General features: G+C 33.1%; 1 protein-coding gene across 4 annotated transcripts in view; it reads right to left on the bottom strand.

Moving 5' to 3' along the window:
• Robo1 (roundabout guidance receptor 1) overlaps nucleotides 1-12430 on the bottom strand; it is a 373106-nt gene that overhangs the window by 84030 nt on the left and 276646 nt on the right. The gene's annotated exons all lie outside the window — the stretch shown is intronic.

Below are 12430 nucleotides of genomic sequence, written 5' to 3'. Positions count from 1 at the left end.
CACTAAATTTACTTCAAATAAATAACTCTTACGAATGTCAGTAAGTCAAAATTAATTAGACTTAATATACATTCCTGTAGCATAAATGAAAACCAAGGCCTGTTACTGTGAAACAGTAGACTTATAAAACAGAGGCAAGGTTCTCTATTATATGTTTGCTATATATGCACATATACCATAAAATAGCAGATATGAAAAATACATACAAATTTGAAAGTAACTCAGAAACACATTTTAAATCACACATCCCAACTAAAATAAGCAAAATAATTTCTCTTTATTTTTCATTCTAAAGTAAAAATTAAGCATAGTTTTTACTCAAATAGAAAAGTTTTTCAAAATCTCATTACTCAGGCTTAACATTCATTATATCACTAGCTTTGGCATCTACACTCAAAAGCCAAGAGGAAGTAGGACATTTTTACAGTTCATAATACTTTAAAGATAATGTCTGTTAAATGACAGAAACATTTAAGAACTACAAAAAAGTATCTAATAAACTGTCACAATAAAGTTTTTCTTTGAATCAACAAAAATTGTGAAATTATTTTTTGGCATAATCAGTAAAAGTGAGTTTGAGCTCATTACGCTAATATGGTAAGTCAGAAGACTAGAAAAATGATTCTTAAAATTTTCTCCCATTTTTGTAATTTAAAATTCCTTAAATATTTAAAAAATATACAACATAGGAAAAAACAAGATAATTACTGAGAAGCAGAACCTTTAAAATTTAAAAATTGCTCTTTCCTTGTGTAGAGTTTTTAATTAGCAATCAGGTCGCAGCAGTAGAATAATTTTATTAATTAAAATCCAATATAAGAAATTCAGACTATTACATTTGCATATCACATCAATGACAATTTTCAATCTATTAAGGATCTTAAAAGTTAGCTAAGAACATCCTCTAACATGGAAACTTCTAAAACATCGGAGGTTGCTCAGAGGACTCTATCTTGAATGATCATTTAAGCTTTTAACAACCAAGATTATCAGGAAATGATTCTTCCTGTCTCAATGAAAACCTGTCTGCTCACAGATTAACCTCCCTTTGCATCTGTGCCAGTTTCAGTAAACAAATAAAAGTCAATAAATCCTCCTCATAAAATCCCTTTACTCACTTGAAGGAAATTATCATCCTCACTTTCTCTCCTAAAGACCACATTATATAAACTTATTTATTTATTTTTTCATCTATTTCCCCTTTCTCTATATAAATTTCTCCTAGGATCAGGTCAAAGGATTTTCTTTTCATAGAACAGAAACCCTTTTATAAAACAGGCAGTGCCCATTATTGTCCAGTTGATTATATCAGAAAAACATAGAAAAAAGAAGAGCAACTTGGAAACTGCTCATCCATGATCCGAACTCTGAGGTTCTGGCTTCATGGGGGAGCCTCACTACCACCCTTAAGCTAGCTCCCCTCCACTTTCCTTTCCACTTAAAAGGCTCAGAGCACCTCTATACATGTTCCTTTCATGCTAACAAGGAGGAAAATCCTATCTGTCTCTACCTCTAATAAAACACTAAAACTATAAAATGCTGGCACTGGAAGAGACCTTAGAACTTAACAGTCTAACCCTCATTCTTTCTGCACAAGAAAACAGAGAACCTAAATTGTTGAAAAACTTTCTCAAGTTCACAGATGGCTAAGCAAAGACTGGCTTCCAGGTCTCTGGACTAAATCATGTCCCTGTACAAATTTTCCTACTGATGAATCAGCTAGTGCAGAGCCATATGCACTAGTACACAGAATATATTTGATTTTACACTTAAACTTTTAAGAGCTGTTTAAACTAATATTATTACTACATACACATATAAAATCTGTTTTTAAAGAATTCCTCATGATATAAAAATCCTTTAAGAATATTTAGCTAGTGTCTTAAAAAGCCTAGAAAGCTAAGTGACAATGTAGACTTGAAGTTGCTTGAAAAGTATGCCTTTTTTCAATGAAAAGTAATGTACTCCTTTAAAGGTAAATCAATTTTACCACTCAATCATTTGAAATCATATAAATTCAATAAAATAGTTATCATTTTCAAAACATGAGAAAAAATTGTTTTGGCAAAATATATTTTAAAGTGAATACATAAATAAGAAGGTAAAATGCCTTTAAAAAGTGAATAGACATTTTTAAGAGTAAAATTTACTTTTTTTAACTATAACAACATTGTGCAGTATCTACAATGACAGCTCTAAATTTTCTTGCTTTGGAGGAGAATTTAGAAAGGATGAAGGATTAGAAAATTTGCCATGAGACTAAGTTTAAATTTTAAAAAATTCTGTTTTTAACCTAGATTCCTCTCTTTTGGGGGGGCAAAGGGAGTGAAGCAAAACCTGAAATATATGTTATACACAAATTCATATAATACATATGAGGTATATTATTGTAAAATTCTATGGTACATTTTGAGTCTAAAAGGGAAAAATGATAACTGTCTAAAAGTATTAGAAGATACACAACTATATAACTGAATAATAGTTTTTTATTTTTTTAAAAAAATAACTGTTTAAAAATTTGGGGAGAATTTAGCATCCTTCTCCCCACTGGTATCCCCCCCCCACACACACACACAGAGAAAGAATAAAAAGATTCTCTAAGACTCTCTCTTCCTTTTTTGAATGTGGCATCAGAGACTCCTTGTTATTTAATTATTTTGAGACATTCTATAATCTATACACTTTTCAGACAATGATCTTTAGGTAGAAATGCTAGGAGAAAATAGAAGGGAGGAAGGTGGGGGGGGAAGAAGAAAGGAGGTTAGGGAGGCAGAGAAGATGCCTCATATTCTTCCATCTGCTTGTCATATTCAGGAGGCATGAGTCAGAAAGATGATAAATGTTTGAAAATAAATTATACAAGAGTTGAAGGAAGACTTTTCTGATCTGAAGAAAAGAAGTAAGCTCAATAGATATTTCTATGAGCTCAATGGATACTTCAGAAGTCTCCAGATTAGGTTTAATAAACAGAGAAAGTAGACAATCTTGACAAACACTTAGGCTAGAAGAGAAGATAATGGGACTAAATAATAGCAAGAACATTCTAGGCAAAGTGTAGAAAAGAAGCAGTTAACAGTAAAGGTCAGTGAACCATGAACTGGTTGCCAACTGTGATGTCTCTGGAGGTCTTTAAAATGGGATTTATTTCCATTTGGCCTCCCCGGTTTAAACACAGCCCTGTCTGGCAAAGGGAAGTTGAATCTTAAAGTGCTTTCAGTGCTAGTGTCTTGAGAGTATGGTGATTCAGAGAGAAAGCAGGGCAACTGATACATGTCCCTCTGCCCTGGAAGCTTCCCTTCAGATCACAAACATTCAAATGCATATTCTACTAGGAAAAACGTCCTCAAGAACGTTCTTTTAAATAATATCTTAAATTGAAGAGGTACTTTACACGTGTGGATCCTATCATAAATTCAGGACACACTGAAAAATTCCAAGTACATGAAAATATTTGTGTAAATTATGACAGGATTATGATTAAGATTTTGGTATTTCTGCAATGTGGTCTCAATATCTGGGACATAATGGCAAGTGTATTTGTATCTATCTGTATGAGTTGAAGCATAGAGATTCTTCACTGTTAGCAATAAGACTGCCAGAGGACTTGGCTCTAAAATAATTAAAGTAGGCTAAATTCCTAGTATGACTCAAGATAAGATACAGTTAAGCAACTTCATCTATGATAGGAACAATCCTACTAATAGAGAACAGCATTTTTCTTGAATAGACTATCAATGAAATAAACTTGACTCAGAAACTCTTCTGCTAATTAATAGATACTAGTTTTCATTATCAGTGGCTAATTGTCACAAGTCTTTGACATGATGTGATTTTTTTTCAATCTTATATACAGTGGTTGTTTTTTTTTTAATAATAGTAGAGCTCAATTAACAACTGATAGACTAGTACTGTAAATACCACATTCCGCGAGAACGTGAATGGAGTAAGGAAGTGAGTTACAAGATTTTTTGGAAGCTACATTTCATTAAACGCAGGAATACTCAAATTTTCAAGTAGTCAAACTATCTACATTTGTACTCAGAAAACCCAGTCAGTCACTGTGATGCTGGAGAAAAAATATGCACAGAAACTCATGAATGATAATATCTCTAACAATTAAAAACTTTTAGGATACTTTAATACAAGGTATGATTTCTTTTGGGGTGAAAAGATTGAGTTTAACATAAAAGCCTGTCATTATGTCTTTCAATTTTTCAGACATAAAAATAGAGAGAATAAAAGGGCATTTAAAGAATATATTTAACAGATACATAAAATGCTCTGAACTTTTTGCCTCCACTCAAATATCTCATGCTATTCTGTAGCACATGGTTCAAGAGACAATTTTGGCTGTCATAATTGAAGTAGAGAGAAAGTGGGAGAGGCAAGCCAGTAGCTCTGCCTCAAGTGGACAGAAGTCAGGGATTCTGATAAACATTCCACAATGCACAAGATAACCCCACTACCACCACCACAAATAACAGACCAGTCCAAAATTCCAGTTGCCACAACTGAGAAAACTTGTTGGAGGTTATTGAAAGAGTTTAAGTAAGGATTGACCAGAATATATACTAACAAATACTTCCAATTTATATAAAAATAACATGCACAATGCCTGACATAGGTACTCAGAAAAGATTAATAACACTCTTCCTCCTTTCCTTCCTCTCTAAAAACACCCCCACTTTTCTGCAAAACACCATTGTTAAATGGTGCTACTTATTTATTTGTTCATTAAAGAACTCAAGAATCAAAAGCAACCATCCAGCAATCTATGACAATGTGCATATCACCTGACATGGGTCATAATTTTGATGACAACATTTCCTAAGTCAGACTTTAGAAAGCATCATTATCAGAAGGCTTTCTTTTCCATCCTCCCTGAAATATATAGTCAGTTACCAAGGGTCATTGCTTTTATCTTGTAACTATGTTTGATTTTCTACACCTGTTTCTGGATGGCCACAACCCTGGCCAAGCTAACAAATGACACTCATCCTAATTAAGGCCTTGCATTTTTCTAATCTAATCTCACAATGCAACCGGAGGGATTAAAACAAAACTAAGCTGTTCATAGAACTTTTGTGCTTAACATCCTTCATTATCATCCCACTGATCTTAAAAGAGAGAGTTAAATCCTTAACACGGTCTTGTGGGTTACTCTTCAGTGTCTTCTCAAACCATACCCTGCCCTACCCCATTTCCCCAACCTGGCCTCATAAACATTCTTTTGGATCTTAAATACCATGTTCCATCTTACCTCCAGCTCTGTGCATGCCATACCTTAAAATCTCTCTCTTTCTCTATTTAATTCCTACTCACCCTTCAGATCTTAGCTCAAAATCTAAAAATGCTTTTTCAAGAAAAAATCAGGTCTTCTATCCTTCATAAATTTCATAAATGTTTTTCCTCTCAGTTTAACAAGAAGAAATCATCAATGTTAGTTGTATATCAGATCACATATTAGAAATTCTCTTAGCAACTCTCCAAAAAATAATTCAATGTCCCAGTTGTATAAAGGTTGCAAAGTGAAGATTTGGTGACTTTCTTAAAGCCACTCATCAGGTAAGAAAAGAAGAACCGTAATTCAAATAGCTACAGCTTTTAAAATCCTTGCTTTTCTTACTACTTTGCAAGATTTTTTTTTTCAAAATTTAAACCTTACTTTAATGTAATTTTGGTTCTAAAATGATTTTTTTGCTCCATGATTTAAGCAAATAGCCATCAATAAAAAGTGATATGAATGTATGATGTGTATGGTAATATATTAAACACATACATAATGATTCGGTTCATATTAATATTTCATACATACAAAAAACTTCGGGAGAAGAAATAACTCAGATTATATTTTATTTTCTCAATGCAACAATGTCAAATAAGCCAATTCCATCTTGAAGAAGTGTTGTGATATAATCACTTAGGACTATCACTATAAATGTTCAGAATATGCAGCCAAGAAATTAAGTATATATGATCCGAGTTGACTGTATAATATAAAGACACATTGGACCTCATTTGTAAGATAGTTTCAAAATGAATGATTTGTAGGCCACCATCCATGAAATTTTTAAAAATCCAGCACAGGATTTATAATTTTATATTTATACCCAAGAAATGTAAATCAAGTCAAAATTTTCATTTCTTAGTGATTGTGTACATATTAAAGTAAAAAGCCTAGGGAAAAAGCATAAAAGTACACCTCATCTCTTTACTAATAACCTAAAAAGTACAGTTGGAAAGGACTACTCTGCCATACACAAAGTTAACTTTTTAAAAGCACCTTTGTAAAATGGCCCATCTATCAGCTTTAATTGTGCAGTGCTCTAAATTCTCTCCTAATAACATCGACCACACAAAATAAATGTCCTAAAGCTAACATTAACAACCATTTATGGATTTTCCTATCCTCATAAATCTGTTATAAAGCAATTACTCAGCTATATTTTGTCTTATACCTATTTTAGTATTTTCTGCAGGTGTGTTTATTCTGGCACATTATTTATCAAGTCATGAGAATTACAGTTTAAAAGCAAATGAAAGTGCTCATGGTATTTTAATCAGTTTTTGCAGACTTTGGTTATGATATTTCAAAATGATCATTTTCAATCTATGCAGAATCCTCTTAAAAATTAAAATAAAAAGAATTCATATTTTTAAATTATTGAAATAAAGCTCAAAGGACACCACATGTAACATAATTCTAAAGTCTAGCTATTTTAATGATGACCAGATATTTGGAATACGCTGAAAAGATTTATTAAATCTACAAAAAATGAATATTGCTAAGAATAATTATTAATACTGCATAAATCAGAAAATAAAATCATACCAAATAAATAATAAATAGTTAATACATATGGATGAATAAAAATCCAATTTTCAATCATCTCATGTATAGAATTACCCAGGGTTTACCATAACAAAAAGGTGTCCTTAATATACTTTATATTATTCTTTATGATTCTTGCCATTTGAATAATGAATAATTTTAATTACTTGGTGTCTGAACAATTTCAGATAAAATATACCCAATGAATTAATTTAGGATTATTTCTTTTACATTCAGTGATAAACAATCTCACAAAATAGTTCCATGTTTCAAAATTATGTGAACCTGTTAGCAGAGAATCTAACATTTTAAAATAGTTATCTGTAAAACGTAATTTATTTCTCCAAGTTTCATTCTCAGGCTGAGTAATTCAGATTTTATAGATCCAAACAACTCAATTACATATTTCCATGTTGACACCTTTATTTGATAATGTTGGCTGCTAAAGATGGTTGCTCAGTTATACACAGATATAACTGGCTCACAAGAAAACCTGATCCACTGTTAGGCAGAATAAATCACAGTGACGATGAGACCATAATGGAAGGCCCATGATGCACTATTTACTAGTGTGGTGCTGTGAGATTACTTGTCACAGAATTATCTCATATATCAATTATTTCTTGTACCTGACTGCTCTTCTTATTTCTTCAAATATTTGCCTGGCACATACATTAAAAGAGTGTTTCAAATTTTCTGTAGTAAGACCACCTAGTGAATTCTTTTTCTTTTGATTAATTTTTAAGATTTATATCAGTTTGTTTGAAATAACTGAATGTCATTCAAAACGTTTATCTATGAATGAAAGAAATCTAAAAGGATGCCACATCTTTAGCAATTATTTCAGTTAAAATGGCTATTTCTTTAAGCTCTAAGGGCACAAGAAGTTCTTTACTTCATTCCTACTGTTAAAAAAATATGGCAAAGAATCACAGGCCAAAATAATGCTGTGACTCAATCAAACCAAATAGCATAAAAAACCAGCAGGAGTGGAGCTCCGTGTCCTATTTACACTACTGGATCAGAACAGTTAGGGAGGGAGCTATTCTCACAAATCATTCTCTTGTTAAATTCTGTAGTGGGACTTCCTTAAACCTCTTGGCTGATGGCATTTTATTTTCAGCCCGCTCACAAAGAACTCAGCTGGCAATACTGATTCTTGAAAAGTTTCCATCACATGTTGAGTTCTGGGGGGTTTTCATTTTATAATCACAAACCTCTTTTCCTCATCCGCCCCTCTAAATTTCAGTTGAATTTTTCCAAGCATTAGTTTAACTACAAAACAACCATGAGAAGAAAATTTAAAAAGGCACAATAAAAGCATAAAAATTCTGTAAGAGTGGCATTTTGAATATGACTCTAGAATTCAGCATTAAAAGAGGAGCAATACATACAGGAGGAGGTAAGTATAGACATATAATTACATACATAATGTATGTATGTATGTAACTATCATATTCTCCAACCCCTGAAGCACCTTTCCTTTCCTGATTATTGCCATCTGTCATGAAGGACCATTCCCCAGAGAATCAGTTTGCTCTATCTTGTCAGAGTCTGGCAAAAGCATCACATATATAATCAAGGTTCTTAAAGTCACCAAGTGAAGCTTTGGAGGTCTCATAATATGTGTTTCTTCAAAATGTTGATGAACTCACGGTTTTTTAACCAGGATCATGGATTAGAGTAAACCTCAAATGAACCTGCAAAAGGCCCCTTGACACTATTACTTTTCGCTTTGACTCAAATAACCAGGTTAATGGTCAGAAACAATGCACCATTACACTGCCGGCTTGTCTCAAATCAGCAATTTAAGGAAATGATTCCAGCAAATGATTTAAATGAAGTCTGCAACATTTCATTCCTTTTATACCTACATATCATATGAGCTCCAAAATGTCATGTGACTCTTATGTAACAATCTCATGTGCTGAGAGAAAGTTAAACATGGTGGACGCTATTTATGGAAAGCATAAATTTGTAAAATAGGCCTTCTTTTCCTGAGTTTGTTTTCTAATTCAAGTTTTTGTATTTTACTGGCAGTAAAGTCTACACTAAGCTATACTGTTTTATTTTTATTAATACTTTAAAATTTTACTTACACTTTACTTAAAAAATTTTACTTAAAATTTTAAATTTTACATTCTAAAATAATTATCTAGTAGGTCTACAAAAAGTCACATGTGCATATAGTATTTTCTGTTATGTAACATTAACATGTGTATTAATCATTTTCAAAGTTATTTCACATGTTATAAAATGATTAGATGTTCAGGCACAAATTTATTTAATGAATTATACCTTCTGACTCATTTTCAAGACTAAATTAGAAAGCAGTTATTGCTGGGCACCATCTGTCTAAATTCAGTTGTCCCTCAGTATATGTAGGAGATTGGTTCCAGAAACCCTATGGATACCCAAATCCACAGATTCTCCAGTCTTTCATAAGTGTACTATTTGCATATGACATATGAACATCTTCTGTTGTACTTCAAATCATCTCTAGATTACTTATAATCTCTAATATTAGGTAAATGTTATGTTAATAATTGTTATATTATTAAAAATAAAGGTAAGAAAAATAGTCTGCACACATTCAATACAGATAAATTTCTCTCTTTGAACCTGCATATGTGAAAAGCTAACTGTATTTTTAAACTTCAATTCATTCAATTCTTCTAATATTTGTATTATTTTCATGGAGTGAGCGGTGAAATAATTCAATATTATTCATTTTTTCAGGAGACTGAGCATCATCAAACATACCCAGAGCCATAATCATTATGTTAACTGTCTGAATGAATCATGTCAATTCTGGATCTGTTTAATTAAAAAAAGTAAATATATGATTTGGTTCTCAAATGTATATTAGATGCATAGAACTAATACAAAAGGAAATTTTAACTAAATGCAGATTTTTTAATTTTATACTTCTTATCCAGTTTTGCTTAAATGAACTAGAAAGGACAATTGACATATTTGAATCACGGTCACAAAAGTTCTTTTAGTTATTATTTGTTGAAAAGTATTTATTGTGTATCCCTGTAAAACACTTAGGTAGATGCACACATACCTCAAACCTGAATTCTTTTACACAGTTAGTTGTGGGCAGCAAGGACACCAAGGGCAGATACAATAAGATTATGACACACAAATACCACATGTCACTGAAATGACAATTTAAGTGCCTCACAGGATATGCTAAGCATTCCATGTTTGCCAGTTCATCAACATCTCCAAACATCTATGAAAAATATTTTCACCCCCACTTTTCTATCAGCAGGAGATATAAAACATAGTTCCTTAAAATAGTTTCCAAAGATTTTTACTAAAGACTAATTTTCAAAGTAAGGAACCATAAAAAATTTCATTGTAGAAAAGCTAAGATAATGAGGAAACTCTAATCAGCTAACAAGTTTTAAATTTCTGTGGGAAAAATAAAAATTACTGGGAATCTGATTAAATTTTAATGCTATTTTAGAAGAAGCTGATGAGAGAAATAATGGCAATTACTTTTGCATAGCACTTTTTAATTCACAACCCACTTGTATTGGGATTTAATAATTTTATTAATTATCCTAGTTTATCTTCCTATCAGTTGTTTTATATTTCTTTAGCCTGTGTAGTCAACTTTTTTTCAACAGATGAGAACACTGAAACTCAGAGATGTTAGGTGCCCTTCTGGTATACATCAGGGTCAGCATCTGATTCACTCACAAAGGAAATGCCCCAAAATGACCAAGGATGCTGCAATGTTTAATTTCATGTCAACTGGGCTGAGTTAAGGAATATACTGACACCTGGTAATATATCATTTTACCAGGTAGTCTGTGAGGATGTTTCCAGAAGAGATTACTATTTGAAGCAATACATTGCACAAAGAAGTTCTGCCCTCACCAATGTTGGAAGGCGTTATCCAATCCAATGAAAGTCTGGAAGGGAAAAGAAGAAGTGGAGGAAGGACAAATTTTCTCTGTTCTGGAGCAATTTTCTCCTGCTCTCAGACATCAGAACTCCAGGTTCTCAGGTCTGTGGACTTGGACTGAATTGTACCTCCTGCTTTCCTGGTTCTCCATTTTGCTGTGGGACTTTTTAGCACTCCTGATCAAGTCAGCCCATCCTCTTAATTAACCCCCTTATATATCTTATTGGTTCTGTTTCTCTAAAAGAGATGCTTCTCAGACAGTAGAAAGTAATGAGACTAAGAAGTTCAAGGAAACCAAAGTGTGCCCTTAAGAAGGTCGTATTCAAGCAGGGCAAACAGAAATGAGATCAGGGCATTTAGAGCATCCAAAGCATCTACAAATGAGGGACACCTCATGTGCACTGGGATGGACCATGTCCAAAAAGTTGGCTGGAGTTCAAGGAAAACTGTAATTAGCAAGCGGAGTTGAGTCAGGCAGAGTTTGGGGCATTTTAGACCAAGGAGCCAACATTACGAAAAGAACTAAGCTACAGGGTAGTACATGCATGAAAAAAATATATAAAAATATAGAATACCAGATTGAAGGAGAAGTAAGAGAGGAGGAGGCTAGCACTGGTACAAATTGTGGCTCTTACATAGAGAGAGAGGACCATGACAAAGTTTTATGGAAGGAACTACTATAGCTAGATTTGTGTTTTAGGCAGCTGTTATGGATGATGGATGCTGCAGAATAAATGGGAAACAAAGAAACTGGTTAGAGGTTAGCAGTTTTACAGATGACAAAAATGTGAATTAATGCAATGGTGAGAAGGTGGGAGAGCTGGTAAGAGCACTCATAAATAGTTAAAAGGCAAAAGAAGTGGGACTTTGTGGAGATTAGGAGCATGACATGGGAAAAGTAGGAGAGGAAAGGATGTCACCCTCCCCAAGCTGTCTACTGAATGTGTCTCTGCAGTTTGCACAGCTAACAACCAAAATGGAGATTTTGCAAAATTCAGCTTAGAATACCTAGTCTGATCATAACTTCACCGCATCACTACTACATTCTGTGAATTATACTTACAGCCTGATTTAGAAGGGACTTAAAAGCTCATAGGAACCTTTGACAGTTGCTTCTTGTTTTACTGAAAGTTATAATTACTCTTCAATTCCTAGTTCATTGGGATCTTTTAATAGGGGTCAATCATAAACTGTGGCACCCAAGATATTTCAGCAAAGCTTCTTGTTTGAAGCATGCCGTTTACTACAAGCAAGGAGAGAAGCTCTAGGAAACATCCCATTAGTAGCAATTAAGTGAGCCATAAGACAGCCTGGGTCTTTTTTTCTGCCTTTGTGTCTCCCTCATTGCATGTCAATATCATACTTTAAGGCTCAGCCTTCCAGCAGCTGTCACTAGCTAATCAATCCTAATGAGCAAGTGCTTTGCTCCTTCATTATACGCTTGGCATAAATACTTATGGGAAGCAAAGACAAAATAGCAATTCTACAGACTAGAATAGAATGCATATCCTTTTGATGACTTATTTTTACATTCTTACTGTAGGTCAACAATAAATTTAAAGAGTTAGCAATATAATTCAAACCATATTTAATAGTTTAAAAACAGGTGATGAAATTGAGAGAATGGATAAGTTCACATCAAGGGAATGAAAATGGGCAAGCGCTCGCTATTCAGA

Source organism: Sciurus carolinensis, chromosome 9 (assembly GCF_902686445.1).
Source record: "Sciurus carolinensis chromosome 9, mSciCar1.2, whole genome shotgun sequence".
NCBI classification, from domain to species: Eukaryota; Metazoa; Chordata; class Mammalia; order Rodentia; family Sciuridae; genus Sciurus; species Sciurus carolinensis.
The sequence above is the reverse complement of the archived record's forward strand: the minus strand, read 5'-3'. Positions and strand labels throughout refer to the sequence as shown.